The sequence below is a fragment of the Tympanuchus pallidicinctus genome, unplaced genomic scaffold (assembly GCF_026119805.1).
Source record: "Tympanuchus pallidicinctus isolate F22 unplaced genomic scaffold, pur_lepc_1.0 scaffold5, whole genome shotgun sequence".
In the NCBI taxonomy this organism is placed as follows: Eukaryota; Metazoa; Chordata; class Aves; order Galliformes; family Phasianidae; genus Tympanuchus; species Tympanuchus pallidicinctus.
This window is the reverse complement of record NW_026294769.1, coordinates 34,794,867-34,812,979: the sequence shown is the minus strand read 5'-3', so window position 1 is coordinate 34,812,979 and position 18,113 is coordinate 34,794,867. Positions and strand designations below refer to the sequence as shown.

The window sequence follows — 18,113 nt, the reverse complement described above, 5'->3', positions numbered from 1 at the left end:
GTGTGGTTGCTCACTGTCAGAACTGCAAGTTATCTACATAACTACATTGGGTTTTATATGGTCATTGTGAAGTTTATGGATTGGAAATGCCTTGAGTAAATTATAGCAACTTATGGAAGGCTAACTTGGAAATTTTAAGGATTTGCGTGGCAGATGACTCTTCTTTTTAGAGGAGGGTTTTTAGGTTAGGGCTGGAACAGGAAGTAAATGTTAAAAGGCAGATTATAAGTGTAAAGGTTTGTGGACTGTGAGCTTTTTAGATCAATCACTTCAAATAGCTTTTAAGTTATATTCAAAAATTATGGTGGGAAAAGTCTGTAAGGAAGTTATTTTGGGAAATGAAAGAATCTAAAACATGTTACTAAAAGAATATCACTTCTGATCAACTGCTTTTATAGCTGACTAGGTTGGTTCACTCAATTTGCATTTAAGAGACAAGTGAATAATCTCATAATTTTCCTCATTCATTATTCTAGAATTTGGAAAAGATATAGAAAAGTGTTATGCATAAGTACTGAAAATGGATGCAAAAGAATAAAATGCTGCACAGACAAGATCTATCTTGACTTTTTCAAGGCCAGCCATCTATGTACATGTGGGAGAAGTAAATGAAAATAAGATTTTTTTACATGAAAAGGAGCAAATGCATTTCTTGATTTGATTTAAAATATCTGAATTGGTTATTTATCAGAAAGAAAACATTCAAAGCAGGCTATTTTTTTCTGAGTATAAATGGAGTTCCATATTAGTAAGCACTATGTGAAGGAAAACAGAACTTTGCCAATCCCCATATAAAGATATTTCAGATGGGTAAATTTGTTACCGCTCAGCAGCAAAAGGCACAGTGTAAAACTTTCTCAAGCAAACCTCTGCATATGCTGCCTAAATTCTTAAGACAGAAGTTTGCCATTGAGCAAGGGAGCAGCTCATAAGCTATACATCATTTACATGGCATGTGGCCTAGCAGTATATGTTAACTATTTTGCCACAGAATCCTATAGCAAAAATACAAAGACGTGTTTTTAATCTACCACCTGATAGAGATTACTTCTGTTGTTCAGATGATCTCTGAGCAGTCCAAGCATGTACACTACAGCTGCATCCAGTCCCAGGCGCATGCAGCCTGTGATTCAATGTATCCTGGCAATTTCAAAGAGAAAAAAATATCCATTTTACATTTTCCAAATCAGGAGTCGTCTACAGTTACTAACAAGTATGCAATGCTGTCCCTTTAATTAAATAACTTTGTTTAAGACGTATAAATATTTGCTTGGGGAATTCATTTTATGCATTCAGGAGATGATCATGAGGAAAAATTCTCATGCTTGCGGGCGAAAAAGGCTAAGATGCTTGAATTAGACTCAAGCAGAAATGCATTAATCCAGAGTCACAAACCTCAAAGCTGTTCAAGATTTTTCTTGTCTGGAAATGCATGGAGTTCCTGGGAGCCTGCCCGCTCTACTGCCAATTCCATGTGTGCTTGCTACCATATGGCTTCTGTGCATGCCTCCTGTGAGAGGCCAGGCGGGGTGCCTATAACTACCTTAAAGATAGCAAGCAGACTACAGTGGGACTCCTGGTTACGTTTAGTATACGAACAGTGAAAGAAAATGGTCTACTTGTAATCAAGCCACTTAACGAAGTCCGCAGTACTCCATCTCTGAAAAATAGGCAGATATCTTCTTATGTCACTGTAATGTTGCAGTTTTATTTTGCAAAGAGTGAATAAGCTGGTTGGAATACACAGCTTTTCTTTGATTAGATCAAGTTTCATTCAAAGTTGCTCTAGCTTTAGTCTTGTGGTTACCCATATGTTATTAAAGCATTTTTTTTCTTTTGGCATTTCCTTTGCGGGGAAGAGACTTGAACAAGAGTTTCAAGTTCCAAAATAAATGAAAGATAGTTATTCTGGTCTAAACAAGAAAAACTGTGGTTGCCGTAGTCAGGATTGCAAACCAGTTTTGGTTTAAGAAAATATCCCATCAAACCCCAGGAGGCATGGAGGAAGGCGAGCGTTCACACAGAGATGCTGCACCATCGCAAATCTGATGCTCAGATCCCCTCCCTCTTGGAGCCCCTGGCAGTCCAATACTTTTTCTCTACCACAGTTCTCTATCTCTAACTGCAGATATTAATATTTCATTTCTTCCTCCATTTGTCTTCCTTGCTTATTCAAATTGAAAGCTTGTCAGAACAGGGACTGAAAATCTCTTGGTATGTATACATCATGAAATAAAGTGGAAATCTGAGAGCTTGGTTTGGTCTCACAGGAGATCGTATGAAATAATTTATATATAGATTTGTATATGTATTAAAATAAGTGGCAGTTATATGATATTTGAAAAATACATTTTTCCCAGTGTAAAATTATTACCTCATCGTTTTATTTTTTTCCCCATATAGACATCTAGAGAAAGCTGGATGTTGAAATCTGGCATGCGAATGGTCCACTGTCCCACTGACTTAGGGGGAAAAAATGTCCGCTGGCCAACAACAGTTTTCTGATATTTTCAACAACTGGAACATCGCAAAGACATGAACCAGCAATAATATTATCACACTGCACAACTGACTGAAGTTGGCACTTCTGTACGAAGAAATTTTCAGCACAGATGCAAACATCAAAATAAATTACTGCACTTGTGGCAATGTACACTTTCTAATGAGAATTCTCTTTGTTTTTAAACAAGAAATACAAATTGTACGGCTGGATTTTTTCTTTCAAATAATTCAATTTACTGAAGAATTCAGGAATCTGAAAACATCATTACAACCCTGTTCAGTTTCACAACTTCATTCAGACATTCTCCGCTGTTACAATTTTGGGACTGAAAGCCACAAAATGCTGCTAAATGTAGCCAAAATGCTTACATTCAAGATGGTCAGTTTTAACCTGAAGACAATTACTCTTCAAAAAATGTATTTCTGGCTAAAATAGGAACTATTGAAATTCAGCCACAGATTAAGCCTAGCTTTCCCTACCAGAAACTCTGCAGCCAACATGTGTTGCCTTCCTTATATACTATTGTACTTCAGCTTGCCAATGCCACGCAAGCTGATTTAATAGTCTGGAAGTGGTGAATAGGTGTATATGATTTTTCTGTGATTCCAGTGAGAGATATCCGACACTGTTCACGCTGTTCACTTTGTCTCCAAATAAACAGATGTAATTTTTCAATACAAAGAGTTATTTTTCATCACCACTGAGAGGGAAAAGGTAAGACACCAGATAAAATATTTGTTTGTGATCCAAAAGATGGCATAAAATATATATATAATATCTAATATGGTGATTCTTTAAACTGTCACTGTTCCTTTTTTTGGCTACGTTATTCTTCTAAAATCCACATTCTTAGTATTCTTTGAACACTAGCACTAGCGTTCTATCTTCCACACCTGGGGACTTCAGCTTTAATAGTATTATTCCATCTGGAACTTATAAATTTTGACCTTTTATCCTAAAGGCCAGATTTCAATAGCTTTCCAGAGTTCTACAGTCCACATGGTGCATTTCTTCCATGCTTCAACATCCTCAGTGTGTTCCATAATTGGTTGATTAAAAATGTAAAAAGTTTGAGATTCAGAACAGTTTGTATTTCATGCACCTATGATACTTATACTTCAAACAGTTCCCTGACATTTTATTTGTTTCTTCTTTCAAATAAATAATTCAGATAACGTATAACATTTTTGTAACTCAGGAATGAAAGTCAATACTATTCATAGTGCTGTTGACATGTCGTCTAGTAATTTATGGAATAATTATGGCCATATTTAGAGATGCCTATTCCTTACATTTCTGATCTGCCCTCCTCCCATACATCTTGACAATGTTGTTGTAATTCATGTATATTGTACAGACTGAATATATTCGAAGACAGACAATTCAATCCAGACAAATACATTAAAAATATAACACAGCTGTTTGGAGCTCTAGTTCTCCATGGGAATTTAACAGTAGACATTTTGTTAGCAGTGAAGGAAATCTGCAATTCTATCCTTTATTCCTAATCCAGGAGACCATGAATGATCATTTGTACTGCATCGTTTTCTAAATCTGCTTAAACCTCTGAAGAATTCAATTGATATAAATATGAAGTGCTTCATTTCAAGAAGAGGCTGGTAGGTAGTACATTATATGTACTTGAAAATAGTTTCTTAACAGACTTAATTTAAACATCTAGCCTTACTTATTACAGTTTTCTCAGATTTTAATTTTCTCAATTACAAGAACTACACGAACATAGGAATTTATTTCCTTGTTAGTTTTTAATAATTCTTTTTAAGACTGTATGTTGCAAGAGCTTAAATCTTAAATAACCCCAATGTCAAAAAGAGAGAAAACATTTCCAACAGCGAAAAAGGACTCTGAAGTTATGTTGGTACAAATTAAAGAATGAGGATTAAAGCTCAAAGAAATCAGTGGGATTTTTGCCATTGAATTGCCAAGATTTTCCAGCCTTCCACCTTATCACCTTGGTATGTTGATTTTACACCTCCTGTTTAAATTAACATTTCCACAGTACATGGCTGTTATTCCATGAGGTTCAGTATTTCCTAGGGCAGCAATATCAACGAGCAAAGAGCACAACAAGTGGAAGTCAACACATGTAATTTATAAACCTACCTGCATGTTGTGATTCATTATCCTCTAAAAACATTTCCATCAGAAGCGACATGGCCATTCACTTTCTGAAAACAGCTCATTTTCAAATTTTCATTAGAAATCAACAGATTTGTCATGTTCTCTGAACTGAGTAACTGAAAATATCATTAAAATACTACTATTGAGCTTATTGAGAGTGATAATTAACATAAGATCTTCTGTTTAAAGTGACAGCTTTCTTTAGGACACCATTCAAAATTTATTTAGACTAGTTCAAAATTAGATATTAATCATGAAATTACTATTTCATAATAGCACTCTAGAAAAATGCAAATCAGATGCAGAAAAAGATTGGCATGTTTAATTGTTTTTTTTTGTAGTACTCATTTTCTTTCATCATAGATGAACACTGGACTACTTTCATTAATAAAAATATTTCATAAACATGAGTGCATTTAAAATCCTTGGCTACTGCTTAAAAATATCTTTTCACAGTTACCTCATTATTGCCAGAATTGAGAAAATAATCTTTCTCTGGGTGTTGATCAAAAATTAAGCTCATAAAAAACATATATAAAATAATCAGAGATAGGTTAGTATCAAAATTACATACTATTTGGTAAACAGAATAGTGAGTAACAAAGTGTTACAATGGGTGTTTTTGACTAATTTTATTTTAATTATTTAACTTAATTTTCTGTGGTGGGAATTGTTGTTTCTATTTGTTGATCATCTCTAGTTAGATATTTTTCTTGTAGAAAGTCACAGAAGAAAATACCTGATTTGGGAGGATGTTCTTTGTTTGAATGTAACAATACATAGAGATTACAGAAAAATCTCAGTGTGTCAAATATATAAATATATAAACTTCCTATATCAATGAATGCTTTAGATTATTTCCATATACATAACAACTTTAAAAATTACCATTAAAAGCACTATTATGGGAATGCTTCCTCCTTCTAGAAACAGGCTGCAGTGCAAATGTTATTAACAAACTGTGAGTCCCCAAATGAAGATGAAGGTAATGTATTTCCTCACTGAATACTCACGTGACCAACAAAACATTATTCTCTGTAGGTTTTGGTTTTATAAAATGCAAAGTCATTACAGAAGAGCTCTTTGTAGAAATGAAAGGATAGATCTGAATGTTTGTGTTTTCTGAAAATACCATTTTGGTGCTGAAGCAAAAGAAGTCTGTACTATCAGCAGGAAACTATTGCCTTCAGTGAGGGAGGAGAGAGAAGAAAAAAAAAGAAAAAGAAAAAAGAAAGTGTTTCAGTTTGATACTTTAATATCATTTCACTACAAAAATGAACACTGCATTTGAAAATTCTGATTCAGAATGAATTCTCTTCCTCCATTTGCATTTTATAAAAAAACAAAAAAAAAAAACAAAAAAAAAAAAAAAACAAAAAAAAAACCACCACAGCTGCATCTACTTTCTCGTTTTATTTCAGATAACTTCTTCATCAGCCAGGCATTGTATGTTGAGACTCTGCTGTGTTCCCTGTAGATTGAATCCCTTTGGGTTCTCATTTGTTCTCCAGCAAAGTAGGTAAAAATCTAAATGATAAAATAGTGAATCTTCATTTAATTAAAATTCTAGGTAGAGCACTATAAAGCTTCTGGGAAGATTTTTTTTTCTCTCAAGATATAAGCTGTGTTAGTGCTTTCTGTGAGTTTTAAATATTGCATCAGTTAGTTCTATTTTACTCAGTTTGTAACAGCCTTTACTTAGTCTCTTTTTTGCCACAGCATTTTTAAAATCAAAGGTCCTGGGAGGATCTCGCTATAGAGCCTTTTTACCCAGAAAAGTAATTTTGTTTGAAATATGGGGGTGTTAGAAATTGTAACTGTGGTATATCCAGGTATAAGTGCAAAAGATTAAGTGCTTTTTTAATTACTGTATAGAAAGGATTTTTTTTGTTATTGTTAATACAGTGAGCTATTTTTGACAAGTCTGCGTGGCTTCATTTTTCCCTTTAAAGTAGACATATGCAGTTACTTAGGAAAGTATTTAGTAAGTGTCGCAAGTATTAGAAGCAATGAGCAATGATAGTAAGGTAGTAGTTTACATGCTGGCGCAGACTGATATGGTTAGGGAATGCATTTTTTTCCTGGGTTTTTTTTTTTTTTTTTCTTCATATACTTCCAAGCAATTTAGATAGTCAGTGAAATCACACATGAGCATAGCAGGCAAAATAAATCAAAGAAAACTCTGCTCTACCATGTGATGAAACCCTTTAGAATGCTTTCTTTGTGCTGTTATTTAGCTCTGTGTTCTCACCAGATACTGTACCATGAAAATATACTGCAAATAGAAAAACAAGCTTGTTCAATAATGTGGTGATAATGAGGTGACATAAGAATGCTACTTTCTACAGCCAAAATATTATCAAACAATAGGCATTTATGAATTATGTGAAATGTTAATGAAACTTAAAGTTCATAAAATTTGTAACAAAAATCACTGGAATTCAGGAAAAAAAGCATCTCTATATTAGATTCTTTCCAAGTTTCCCTATGAGGCCATTCTTAATAAGATTTCAAACTCTTAAGTGTAATTAAGGGCGTAAGAGCATTGCTTCTGTGTGTACACAAGTCACTGTCAGTACTCATGATTTAAGGCTTTGAATTATGTCAGAAACATGATGATAGTTAGAAAACAATGCACTCTAAGAGATTTAATCTGCTTCTTTTTTGAAAGCCAATCAAAATTAAGTAATATTGAGACCTTAGGTCTTTTGTGACAGAAGTTTGGAATGGCAGTTCAAACAGGGGAAATGTGGTTTGGGGTATATCAATTGCAGTCTGAAAAAAAAATGAAGAATGTTATGAGAGCCATTACTCTTTTTATCCTTTTTCAAGTATTTTCCCAAGGTTTCATTTAAGCTATATAAGAAATAGTTGAAAAAATCATTGCTTTCTGTATATTAGGGATGTAAGAGAGAATTATTGGCAAGACATCAGCTTCTAGGCCGCTTCCGAGTTGGTAAATGTTTCTGGTTGCCAACAATGTACTTTGGGAGATATTTGCATTGGCTGTTTTTCTCATTGTTATGTTTATTGTAAATTCTACAGGAAAACTGAAAAAAAGCATCTCATGTTTACACCACTGCTTTCTGCTGCTGTTTATTATTATGTTGTGTATAAACATAGTTTCCATCTATATCTGGAAAGACTATCACAGTGCACAGTCATGCATTGTTTCTCAGTTGTGAAACAAGTATGAAAGGATATGGATGCTTTTCTGTATTTATTTGAATAGTGTCTTAGGTTAAAAAAATGATTTAAAGAATATGTGTTGTTTGGTGTTTTGTTTTTTTTCTCTTCTCTGTGGGGCTGTTTTTGAACATGGAGTGCGTATATGTTAATTCACACGCTGGTAGAGTTGTGGAAGGTTTCTTTGCCCTCAGTGGGCATTGGATGCGATTTAGCATGAAGATTCACAATATTATGTTGCTGGAAAGTCAGAATTTTGAAAAGAGAAGTCATGACAGTGAGTCAGTGGAAGAGCAACTCGTATTGCTTTTGCTGACGGATAATTTCTAGTTTGGACTGCTTATAATCATTTATCAATGTGCATATGTCTATATTACAAGTCAAATCAAAGAAACACAGATCCATGTTTTAGTAGTTCTTATACACAGATGTATTTCTTGCAAAAAATGCAAAGATCATAATTCTCATCAGGCTTAAATTAATGATTTGTTTTCACTTATTTTCCTAAAATTAACTTTTATGTCATTTCCAGGTCTAGGATTCAGGATTTTCCAATCTATGATGCATCTTTAAATGAACATAAAGTCAACTAAAATTTTACAAACAATATTATTTTTGTGCCATGCAGTGATGTATTTCCATATCTATTATTAATGCCTTGGTTGCTACTGTCTCTTTTAAATTACTTTGTATTATGCCTGTAGCATGTGTTTGTGTGCATTATCTTCACATGCCTCATCTTGTTCTCCTGCTCTGCTCTGAATGGGGAACTTCTTTATTTAAAATCAAGACAGCAGCTTCTGGGTTATTAACAACTCTGTCACAGGAATTTGCATCTGCTATTCTACTGTGGTGGTAAGAATGTCTGTCTCACTGTATCCTGTATTTTGATAACAGATATGATCTCTATCAGTTTTTGAACACAAGCTAACTAGACTCAAATGAGTGAATCTATTTCTTTACTGGCAGTTTCTTTTAAGCTTACAGGACTCAAAAGCACTTACATAAAAAGAGATATACGAGCATCACGCAGAATTCCAGTCACTGTTAGATGTACATAGGGATGCTGACCCTGCAGAAATGTTCCTGTTGGTCACAGTACTTGTAATTCAGCATGTGGAAAGTTGTGCCTTTGCAAGAGGTCATGATAACTTTCTTATGCAGGAGTATTAGTTTAGGCAGCCAAGACATTATTTTTAAGTACATGTGGCTTTTCAGCATTGTCATAACCACAGCCTGTTCTAAAGAGTTGCATGAATAATTGAGTATTTGCTTTCACAGCCAAAGTGAAAAATGTGTGTGGTGGAAATGAGTCATAAAGAACCAAATTGTGGCTTTTCACAGTTAATATGAAGGAATTTTTATGCAAGTTAAAAATTCTGTTTGTTCTGCAGTGTTTTTATTTTCAGGCATTAGAATGAAAAGACAAGCATACAGACACATACATGTATATACGCCTACATATACACAGCCTTCCAGTACCTAAAGGAGACCTACAGGAAAGTTAAGGAGAGACTTTTTAGAAGGACATGTAGTGATGGGACAATAAGAAATGGTTTTAAACTGAAAGAGAGTAGATTTAGACTAGATATCATGAAGAAATTGTTTACTGTGAGGGTGGTGAGACTCTGGAACAGGTTGACCAGAGAGGCTATGGATGCCCCCTCCCTGGAAGCACTCAAGGCCAGGCTGTGTGGGGCTTTGAGCAAGCTGGTCTAGAGGGAGGTGTCTCTACCCTGCTATAGCAGGGGGGTAGGAGCTAGGTGATCTTAAAGGTCTCTTCCAATCCAAACCATTCTATAATTACATGATTCGATGATATGTACCAAGCTACTTCTATCCAGTAAGCTAGTACTGGATAGTACTATGTTAATTATATTTAACTTTGCACTGCTTGATTTGTTGAAAGCAGATGATATGAAATGGATCTGGATCATGGATTCTATTTTCCCACATAAGACATTACTGTATTATTAACATTCTGCATAAAGGCTGAAAATGTAAAACCACCCTACAAGGCAACCTCAGGGTCTAGTTTTGTTCTAAAAATGTACTTAATGAAACAGCTCACTGCTAAACAAGTAGACTTTCTCCTTGTATCTGCTAAGACATTTGTAACACATAATATCTTGGAAAGGGACTTCATCTTTATATATCCCTGCTAGCACTGCAGGGTGACTTGGGCTATCTTGTTTTGGCAACATGCTAGTGTTAAGTTATAGTCAGTTATGTTTTCTATATATGTAATTAAATACACAACTTGCATAGCTAATAGGATTTAATAGTAATTAATTATGAAAAAAAGAAATTAAGAAGGGAATAAATGTTTTCATGTTACTATAATCCTAGTTCAAAGCAGTTTGAGCAATTGAGATGAGGCACCTCCATTCCATTCCTTTGGTGCAAACTCAGGAGCTGAGTTTTTGAGACTGGTGCATTTAGGTACCTCATTCTGAAGGAAAGCATTGGGCTAACTTCCCAGTCTCCAGTTAGGTGTAGAAATGCTGTTGTAGACACAGATCTAATGCCTCTTTTGACACGGCCAAACATCTCTGCAATAATTATTCTTTCGTCTTCTCTTTTAATGGAAAAGATACACAGTGCTATGTTTGCTTTTTTAACTTAACTTTGCTAGTCATAAATGTACGAAATTCTCATGTACACTGCAGAAGATTAAAGAAGTGGGACCTGAATTTCAGTATTGCAAAATCAACATTCAGTTCTGAGGTGTAAGCAGCTTATCATTTAACTACATTCTGCTGCAGCACATGTGGGCTGGAATAAATGGCATGGTACCAATGGTACCAATTTTTCAAATTCTTCTGTTTCTGCAATACATACCATGAAATCATCAGCCCTTCCTTTAGGAGTTGATTTAGTACATGTTTTACTGACAGTAAAAAAAGAAAAATAATAGCTGTTGTAGGCAGTGGGACAAGCCTGCAGAAGAGTAAAATAATCTATTTTAGAGTATGGTGAGGTTTTTTTTGTTTGTTTTTTTTTTTTTTTTTTTGCAGCCTTCTTTATTGTCTTATTTTATGTTCTGTGGATTATAAAATAATCAAAATCTCGAAACTGTGGCATGTAGTAATATTCAGGATTTTTCTAGTTGTATTTAAATCCTGATTATTATTTATTGAGGGTGAAAGGATATAAGAGAGATGCAAACATGTTCACCGGACGCTCTATCACACTAATTAGTAGCTGATGATCTGCATGGGTATTTATGTTCATGTTACATATATCTATAATTTCCTATTTCTAAATCCTAAAAATGTGATCTGAATTACTTATGAGTAAAACATTACATACTTAGTCCTGCTTCTTTTGAACAACATTGATGCTACTTTTGAAGGCATGCAGCTGTAAGAAAAATCTTTGTGTTATTCTAATATTAAAAAAAAAAAAACCCACACCAGGAAATACTTTCTATGAGATTAATGAATATATTAATACACTCTTGAAGCTTTATTCCCATTTATGAATAAATTATGGACCTAACTACAAAGACATTCAACTTTTGGGTAAATCTAGTTTTTACTAAAGCAATCTAAATTTTTCAAATATGTTAGATAGCTGACAGCTATCTAAATGATTTTTTTCTATATTTGTTTAGAAAATATATTTGTTTCTATATTTGTTAGGAAATTCTGCAACTAAGGATGACCACAGCAGTCTTATGGTAACAATCAAAAGATGAGATGTGTTCTTTGTCTCACAGTAGCTACCAAGATCGATAACTACTCCATAAGATCAAACACATTAACATGGAAACTTGTCATAAATCTGTGATTTGAAAGAGCTCCCTTCACCACTTCAAAAGTGGTTTTCTCTTTCCTTGGAAAAGCCTAGAAGATGGCAGAAATTGTGTACTGTCAAATAAGTAGTGATAAATCTCAATATGAGAAATGTGTGCAATAACCTTGGTGGTCAGGGGCTCGGATTTAGCCTGAAAAACAAAAAAGTACGCTTTCTCCCTGTTCAGACTTCATACATAATTATCACAAGGTTAAAATTGTGATTTCAAAGCCCATTAATATCTAGGAATGTGGTATTTCTTCTCCTTCTTCATGACTTCCTAGAGTACCGAAGAGTTTCATTTTGTTATTGTTCTCTATCAAAGGGTATCTGTTTTGAGGTATCTATTTAAATGCAATATCAGCAGAGAGTTAAGGATAGTTTTGAAGTCCCCTAGCATGACAATGCTCTTAATCCCTCTCACTGGATGAATCACAGCACCTCAGACTGTGCTGTGGCTGGCAGTGCCCTCTGGGCTCATCAGGGACACCAGAGCAGGAGCCCAGGCCCACATCCAGGCAGCTGCTGAAGGTCTCTGAGCAGCAGAGCCCACACACAGCCTGTGGGCAGCCTGTGCCAGCGCTCCGTCACCTGCACAGCACAGAAGTGCTCCTGGTGCTCTGAGGGAACATCCTGTGTTCCAGGTTGCACCCACTGCCTCTTATCCTGGCACTGGGCATCACAGGAAAGAGCCTGGCTCTGTCCTCTTTGCACCCTCCCTTCAGATACTGATCCATGTTGCTGAGATCTTCCCGAAGCCTTTCCTTCCATAGGCTGAACAGCCCCACCTCTCAGCCTCTCCTCATAGGAGAAGGGCTTCAGGCCCTCTGTCAGATTTGTTGCCCTGTGTTGGACTCTCCCCACTATGTCGGGGTCTCCCTTGTGCTGGGGGCAGAGGTGCAACTGGACAAAGCGTTCACCAGTGCAGAGTAGAAGGCAAGGATCGCTGCTCTCTACTTGCCGACAGCACTCCTTATTTCCCCAGCTTAATTTTATGCTCCAACTTTAAAATAGGGGGGAAGTGCAGAAAGCTGAGCCTTTTACTTACTGCTGTTACACAAGTAGCGTTAATGATCAGGACTGCTGAGGGGTCTGGAGCACAAGCGTTACATGGAGCGGCTGAAGGAACCGGGATTGTTCAGCCTGGAGGAGGCTCAGGGGAGACCTAATCCTCTCAGAACGAGGGCCTACGCCGGCTCCCGCTGCCAGGGGAACGGCCAAACGGCCGCCGGCAGCCCCACACCACCCACCGCCCGGCGGAGCCGTGAGTAGCGGGAGGCGGCGCTGCCCCGGCTGTGGGGGAGAGCCGGGGGAAAGTGCGGGGCCCTGGCTGCTTGTCTGCCTCGGGAGGAGCGCTGTTTGTGGCTACAACGAATACACCGTGCTTTCTGATATGCGGCCTAAACAGGGTTCTCAGTTTTCTGTTTCAAATACTGTCGTTACAGGAGTCATTTCTGAAGAGGAGTCAGAGATGAAAGTTTAGGGTTTTTGCCCTTTGGAGTTTATGGCGATTATTCTCTGGTAGTTTTGTCCTCTCTTTTTAGAAAACAGCATGTGTAAGGTAGAAAACATGGAAGGAGTTGGTGTGAAAGTTGTACCAGTGCTCGGTTACTTTCTGAAAGCTCAGGGGTTACTCTGAAGATAGTTTGAAAGCAGTGTGGAAAGGAGCAGCAGCCATTATTGCAGTGTTGCTAACTGGTCTCTCATTCCCATCTGTCTTGTTATTTCTTTGGGAAAATAATTAACGAGGAATAGGGGAATTCGTGGCAGGTTTAGCGAACGTGCCTTAGCTCATAGTGCTGTGAAGTTCTGGTCACGTTCCAGTTGTGGGAACCTGCGTGAATACTGAGGAAATATGTATCAAACATCTTGAAGTGTCAGCTGTCACAGAATCATAGAATTGCTGAGGTTGGAAATGGACCTTAAAGATCATCAAGCCCAACCACAACCTAACCATGCTACCCTAACAACCGTCTGCAAAATCATGTCCCTGAGCACCACATCCAAATGGTTTTTAAGCATGTTCAGGGATGGTGACTCAACCACCTCCCTGGGCAGCTTATTCCCAGCTTAATAACCCTTTCTGTAAAGAAGTTTTTCCTGCTATCCAACCTAAACTTACCCTGGCGCAACTTGAGGCCATTTCTCCTCATCCTGTCAGTTTCACGTTTCACCAGAATTTCTCTATCAACAGTCCTTTCTTGCAAATTCTTCCCCACTGGTCATACTGAGATGTTGTTTGGACGTTGAAAGGCTGGTTGTGATCCCAACTGAAAATCCAGTATGTGATCATGTTGGTTAGGGAACTAGGCTATTCTTTCAGATTGCCCTGCTTGTGAAATGTGCTATGCTTGCTAACACAATGAAATACTTTTTGAATATGCTTTTGGGAACTTAGGGATCTGCTGAGGTTGTGGAGGTGTTTGGTCTGCAGCCTTTTAAGGTTGCTCCTCATGGAATTGCAGCCTCTTTCTTTAGTGAGACAGTGCCAGTGTTAAATACAGAGATCAATTTTGGATTGCACATAAAACAAGAGTACTTTCTTATTCCTCTTTTAGTACTTGCTGCAGTTTTGGATGAAATTATCATTTGGAAGATTGTGATCCACACAAAAGTTAATACTGCAGTATTTGGCCCCAAATATGTTGTATCATCTGTTAAAATTCCTTACAAGTTTTAGTGGAATTGATTTAAATGACAATGAAATTATTTTTCCTGGTATTTTCAAGATGCATACTGAACGATTATGCTTGATGTTAAAAGAGAGTTTGGAGTAGAAATAGATATTGAATGATTAAGAATGATCATTACTTGTAAAGCGGTAAAAATCTCATAAGGTAAAGAAGTCTGGTTATCCATTCCAGCTTTCTGTGGATTTCCTGAATTGGCATTGCAGTCTGGTTTCCTGTATGTTTTCACCTTCACCTTTCACCTTCACAGCAAGGCAAGAAACAATGAGAACCTAAGAAAATTGGAATTGCTGAGACCTTCCTGTTTGAGTTCAAGGGACTTGATACACAACACTTGTGCCACTAACAGTGGTGAGGTAGTGCATTACAGTAAATCTCCTAGGCTAGCTTCATCCACGTAGAAGGAAGGACCTTCTATTGGCATAGTTCATCTCACATTAAGGAAAGGCAACAAGCATTATGCCACTCTGTGCATGTGGATAGGAAATGAAATTCTCTGCCTAGCAAAAAAAAAAAAAAAAAAAGGAAAAAAAGGGTATTTACATGAACTTTGATCTGTGCACACTCTGTGAACTGTTACGTATGTGAGAACATAACTGTGGTAAAGAAATTTAAAGACAGAATGAATAACTAGCAAAAAAAGCCAAAAAACAACCAAAAAGCCTCTTCCACGTTCTTTTTGCTCAAATATGTAATAAAATCTCATAATTTTTTTTTTAATATTTAATTCATTTTACTCTGTATTTTTAGCTTTGTCTGTAAATTTAAGTTTAATTACTGAATCGTAGAGCACAAGCAGTGAGTAAAGTTAATGGTCACATTTCATGGGTAAAAAGATTTACGATTCAGGATGTGTCACTCTGGAAGGTAGACAATAAGGAAGCATGAGCTTGAGAAAACAGCAGTTCCATTCAGCTTTGGGGTACTGTTGATTTTTTTAGGTATCAGTCTTCTCTTTTTTTTTTGTCATGTAAAACTTTGACTGGGATCTGTCATCTTCTAAGGGTGTCTTGCAGAACCAGAACAGAAATGTGCTCTTAATGTAGCTCTGTTGAAATGTGTATGTTAGCCTTTCCTTTTGAATGTTTATAAAACAGCCACCTGAAAATGTATAATTAAAAATAATGTTCTATTTTATTTTTAACAAGATTTTCTATTAATTTTATTTTTTAAACAAGGCAGCATCAAGAATTAATTAGCTGCTCAGATCTGAGCGGTGCCACGAAATGCATCTTGCTCCATCTGAACAAAGGAATGTTTTTATGGTTACTCAGCACTTGGTCTGGAGCTTGGCAAGATCTCTTTATGCTAGAAAATGCACAGATGCAATTTCATGTCTTTTAGCAGTGTGTTATGTTCGTTTTTCTTAAATTTTAAATAGACTGTGTGAGCCTGCCAAATTTTCAACACACTTTTTCCTAATCTTTCTGACTAAACTACTTATATAATATACATAGTAGCTAAAATTACCACTTAGCTGCAAGTTCCTCCTAAACATAAAAGAATAAAGTACATACAACTTGATGGAAAATCAAATCAAGATGGATGCATCATTTTAAATGCTTATTTCTTTTTTTTTTTAAATTTTAAAGATTTATTTTTTAAAACAGTATGGCATTGTCCTGCTGTGAACACACCGTATGTTACTGATGGCACTGGGGAACAATGGAGGCGATGTGAGAAGCTGCACCGCAGGGGCTTGCCACATGCTCCCACTGGGACACAGTGCCTTGCTGAGAAGAGGTGCAAGAACTGTTCAGTGTTCAGGATCATTTACAATTTGAGATGGACTGGAGAAGTCAGAGAATAGGGTGTAAATAAGTAAAAACAAGTATGAAGTACTATGTTCTGTGCGCATTATTTATATTTAGTAGAAGAAAATTCTAGGTAAGGTAGTAGAAGATCCATAGCTTATAGTGTGAAACACAAAAACCAGTGTCCTGTTGTTGTGACAGAACCGAGGGTTACTCCAGGATATGAAACCAAAAGCATTGTGTAATACTTCTTAGCACTGAGGCATCAGCTGGAAAGCCACATCCTCTTCAGGACACATGTGGAAGGACCTGGACCAGCTGAAAAACATGTGGAAGAAAGCAGCGGAAAAGCAATAAAAATATAAAGGTAGAGGGGTTAGAAGAATTTTATCTATTCAGCATATAACAGGGAAGAGAAAGCTTCTCAAATGTTAAATAAATTGTTTACAAGATGAAAGGAATCATTTTCTGTGTCCATAGAGATACGGCAAGATTACATTATACTTTAGCAAAGCTGACTAATGGTGAAAATAGTTGAGTTTGGTTTAACTTTGCAGAGATTCTTTATAAAAACTGTCAAAATGAGATTTTAAAGCAGGTTCAACAACATTTGTTAGAAATGGTTTGGATTTAGTTAAAACTGCCCTGGATCTTTCAGTTAATTGAGATATTATTTTGCAAATGAAATCTGTCTTCACATTCTACTGTGCTCCAAAAAATAAAATAAGTTTCTACTTAGTTTTACCCCCTTCTGTTTGTTGTGGAATTTTTAAGTGCTTAATTGAATGCACAATTTCCTTTTTTCAATTTACAGATCCTCTGTCATTTTGTCCTTATGTTGTCCCATTCCAGTTTTAGTTCTGTGTCTCATCTACCCTCTTTTTCTTTTCCCTTTAGATTTGTCATTTATTCTTCGTTATGTTCTGAACTTTTCAATAATTACCTTTCCATACTTCATAATAAGTTTTTCAGCTTTGCCTTGCAAATGCCCTTCATACCTGTGAATTCCCTCTCACCCACTATACTTCAGCATTGCCCGCATGCTCATGCTTGTTGCTTTTTGGTCTCTTTTTGTCTTTTTTTTTTTTTTGGTCTTTTTTTACCTTGGCATGTGAAGAATGTTGTCTCTTTGCCCTCTACCTAAGATTATGAAGTTTAAGCTCTTTCTAAAAAAAAAAATGGATTTTTGATCTTTGATGGAAAGATTATAAAAGAAATGACTGCAGTCACTTTAGGTAGCTTCCACTTAAGGAGCTGGTTTTGGTTTATCTAAGGAAACAAGTATGCTGTTGCTGTAAATTGTTTGTCAGTGCTTGTCCTCCAGAAGCTTTTCAAACATAATGTCAGATTATTGCATACACCTGAAAGGAGGTTGTAGAGAGGAGATTGGCCTTTTCTTCCTACATAATTAGTGATAGAATGAGAAGAAATGGCCTCAAATTGTGCTGATGAGATTCAGGTTGTATATTAGGAAAAATTCTCAGGAAGAGTGGAATTGGAACAGGCTGCCCAGGGAATGGAGGACTCGCCGTCCCTGGAGGTGTTTAAAAATATGTGAATGTGGCACTGAGGGCCTTGGTTATTGGGCATGGTGGGGATGGGCTGGTGGGGACTAGGAGATCTTAGAGGTCTTTTTTGACCTTAATGTTTCTGTGAGTCTATGAAATTTCAACCAGATTTGATAGGTTAAAGTCTCAAGGATGTTGAGTTCCTCCAAGTTTCATGAAAACTGGCAGCTGAGTACGGGGAGGAAAGACTCAGATTATTTCCTCCCCTATAAGAAAGAATCTATAAATTAACTCTTATTCTGCAGGGTAGCGGTCAGCTGGCTAATCTGCTGTCTTTCTGGTTAGCCAGACAACATTTGTAAAGCTCCAAACCCGTTGTATCACATGCACATGACCGGAGGGAATAGCTAAGGAAGCTGTGTTGGTCAGGTTCTTTGGAAGAACCAGGAAGAACTGGATTTCTTTTGGGGGACCTTTGTAAAATCAGACTTTATTGATTCTAATGGTTTTGGGAACTGCTGCCTTTTTTGGG

The 18,113-nt window shown here is 36.5% G+C and overlaps 1 protein-coding gene across 5 annotated transcripts in view; it reads left to right on the top strand.

Annotated features, from left to right (window-relative positions):
* Positions 1 to 18,113, top strand: part of CCDC178 (coiled-coil domain containing 178) — a 181,013-nt gene that overhangs the window by 8,814 nt on the left and 154,086 nt on the right. For 3 of the 5 annotated variants that reach the window (XM_052703879.1, XM_052703876.1, XM_052703880.1), the window contains exons 2-3: positions 6,067 to 6,160; positions 16,329 to 16,440. The exons of 1 other annotated variant lie outside the window; for it this stretch is intronic. The gene's annotated coding sequence lies outside the window, so the exon portion shown is untranslated. The remainder of the gene's footprint in view (positions 1 to 6,066; positions 6,161 to 16,328; positions 16,441 to 18,113) is intronic. One more of the 5 variants, XM_052703877.1, reaches the window with a different exon arrangement.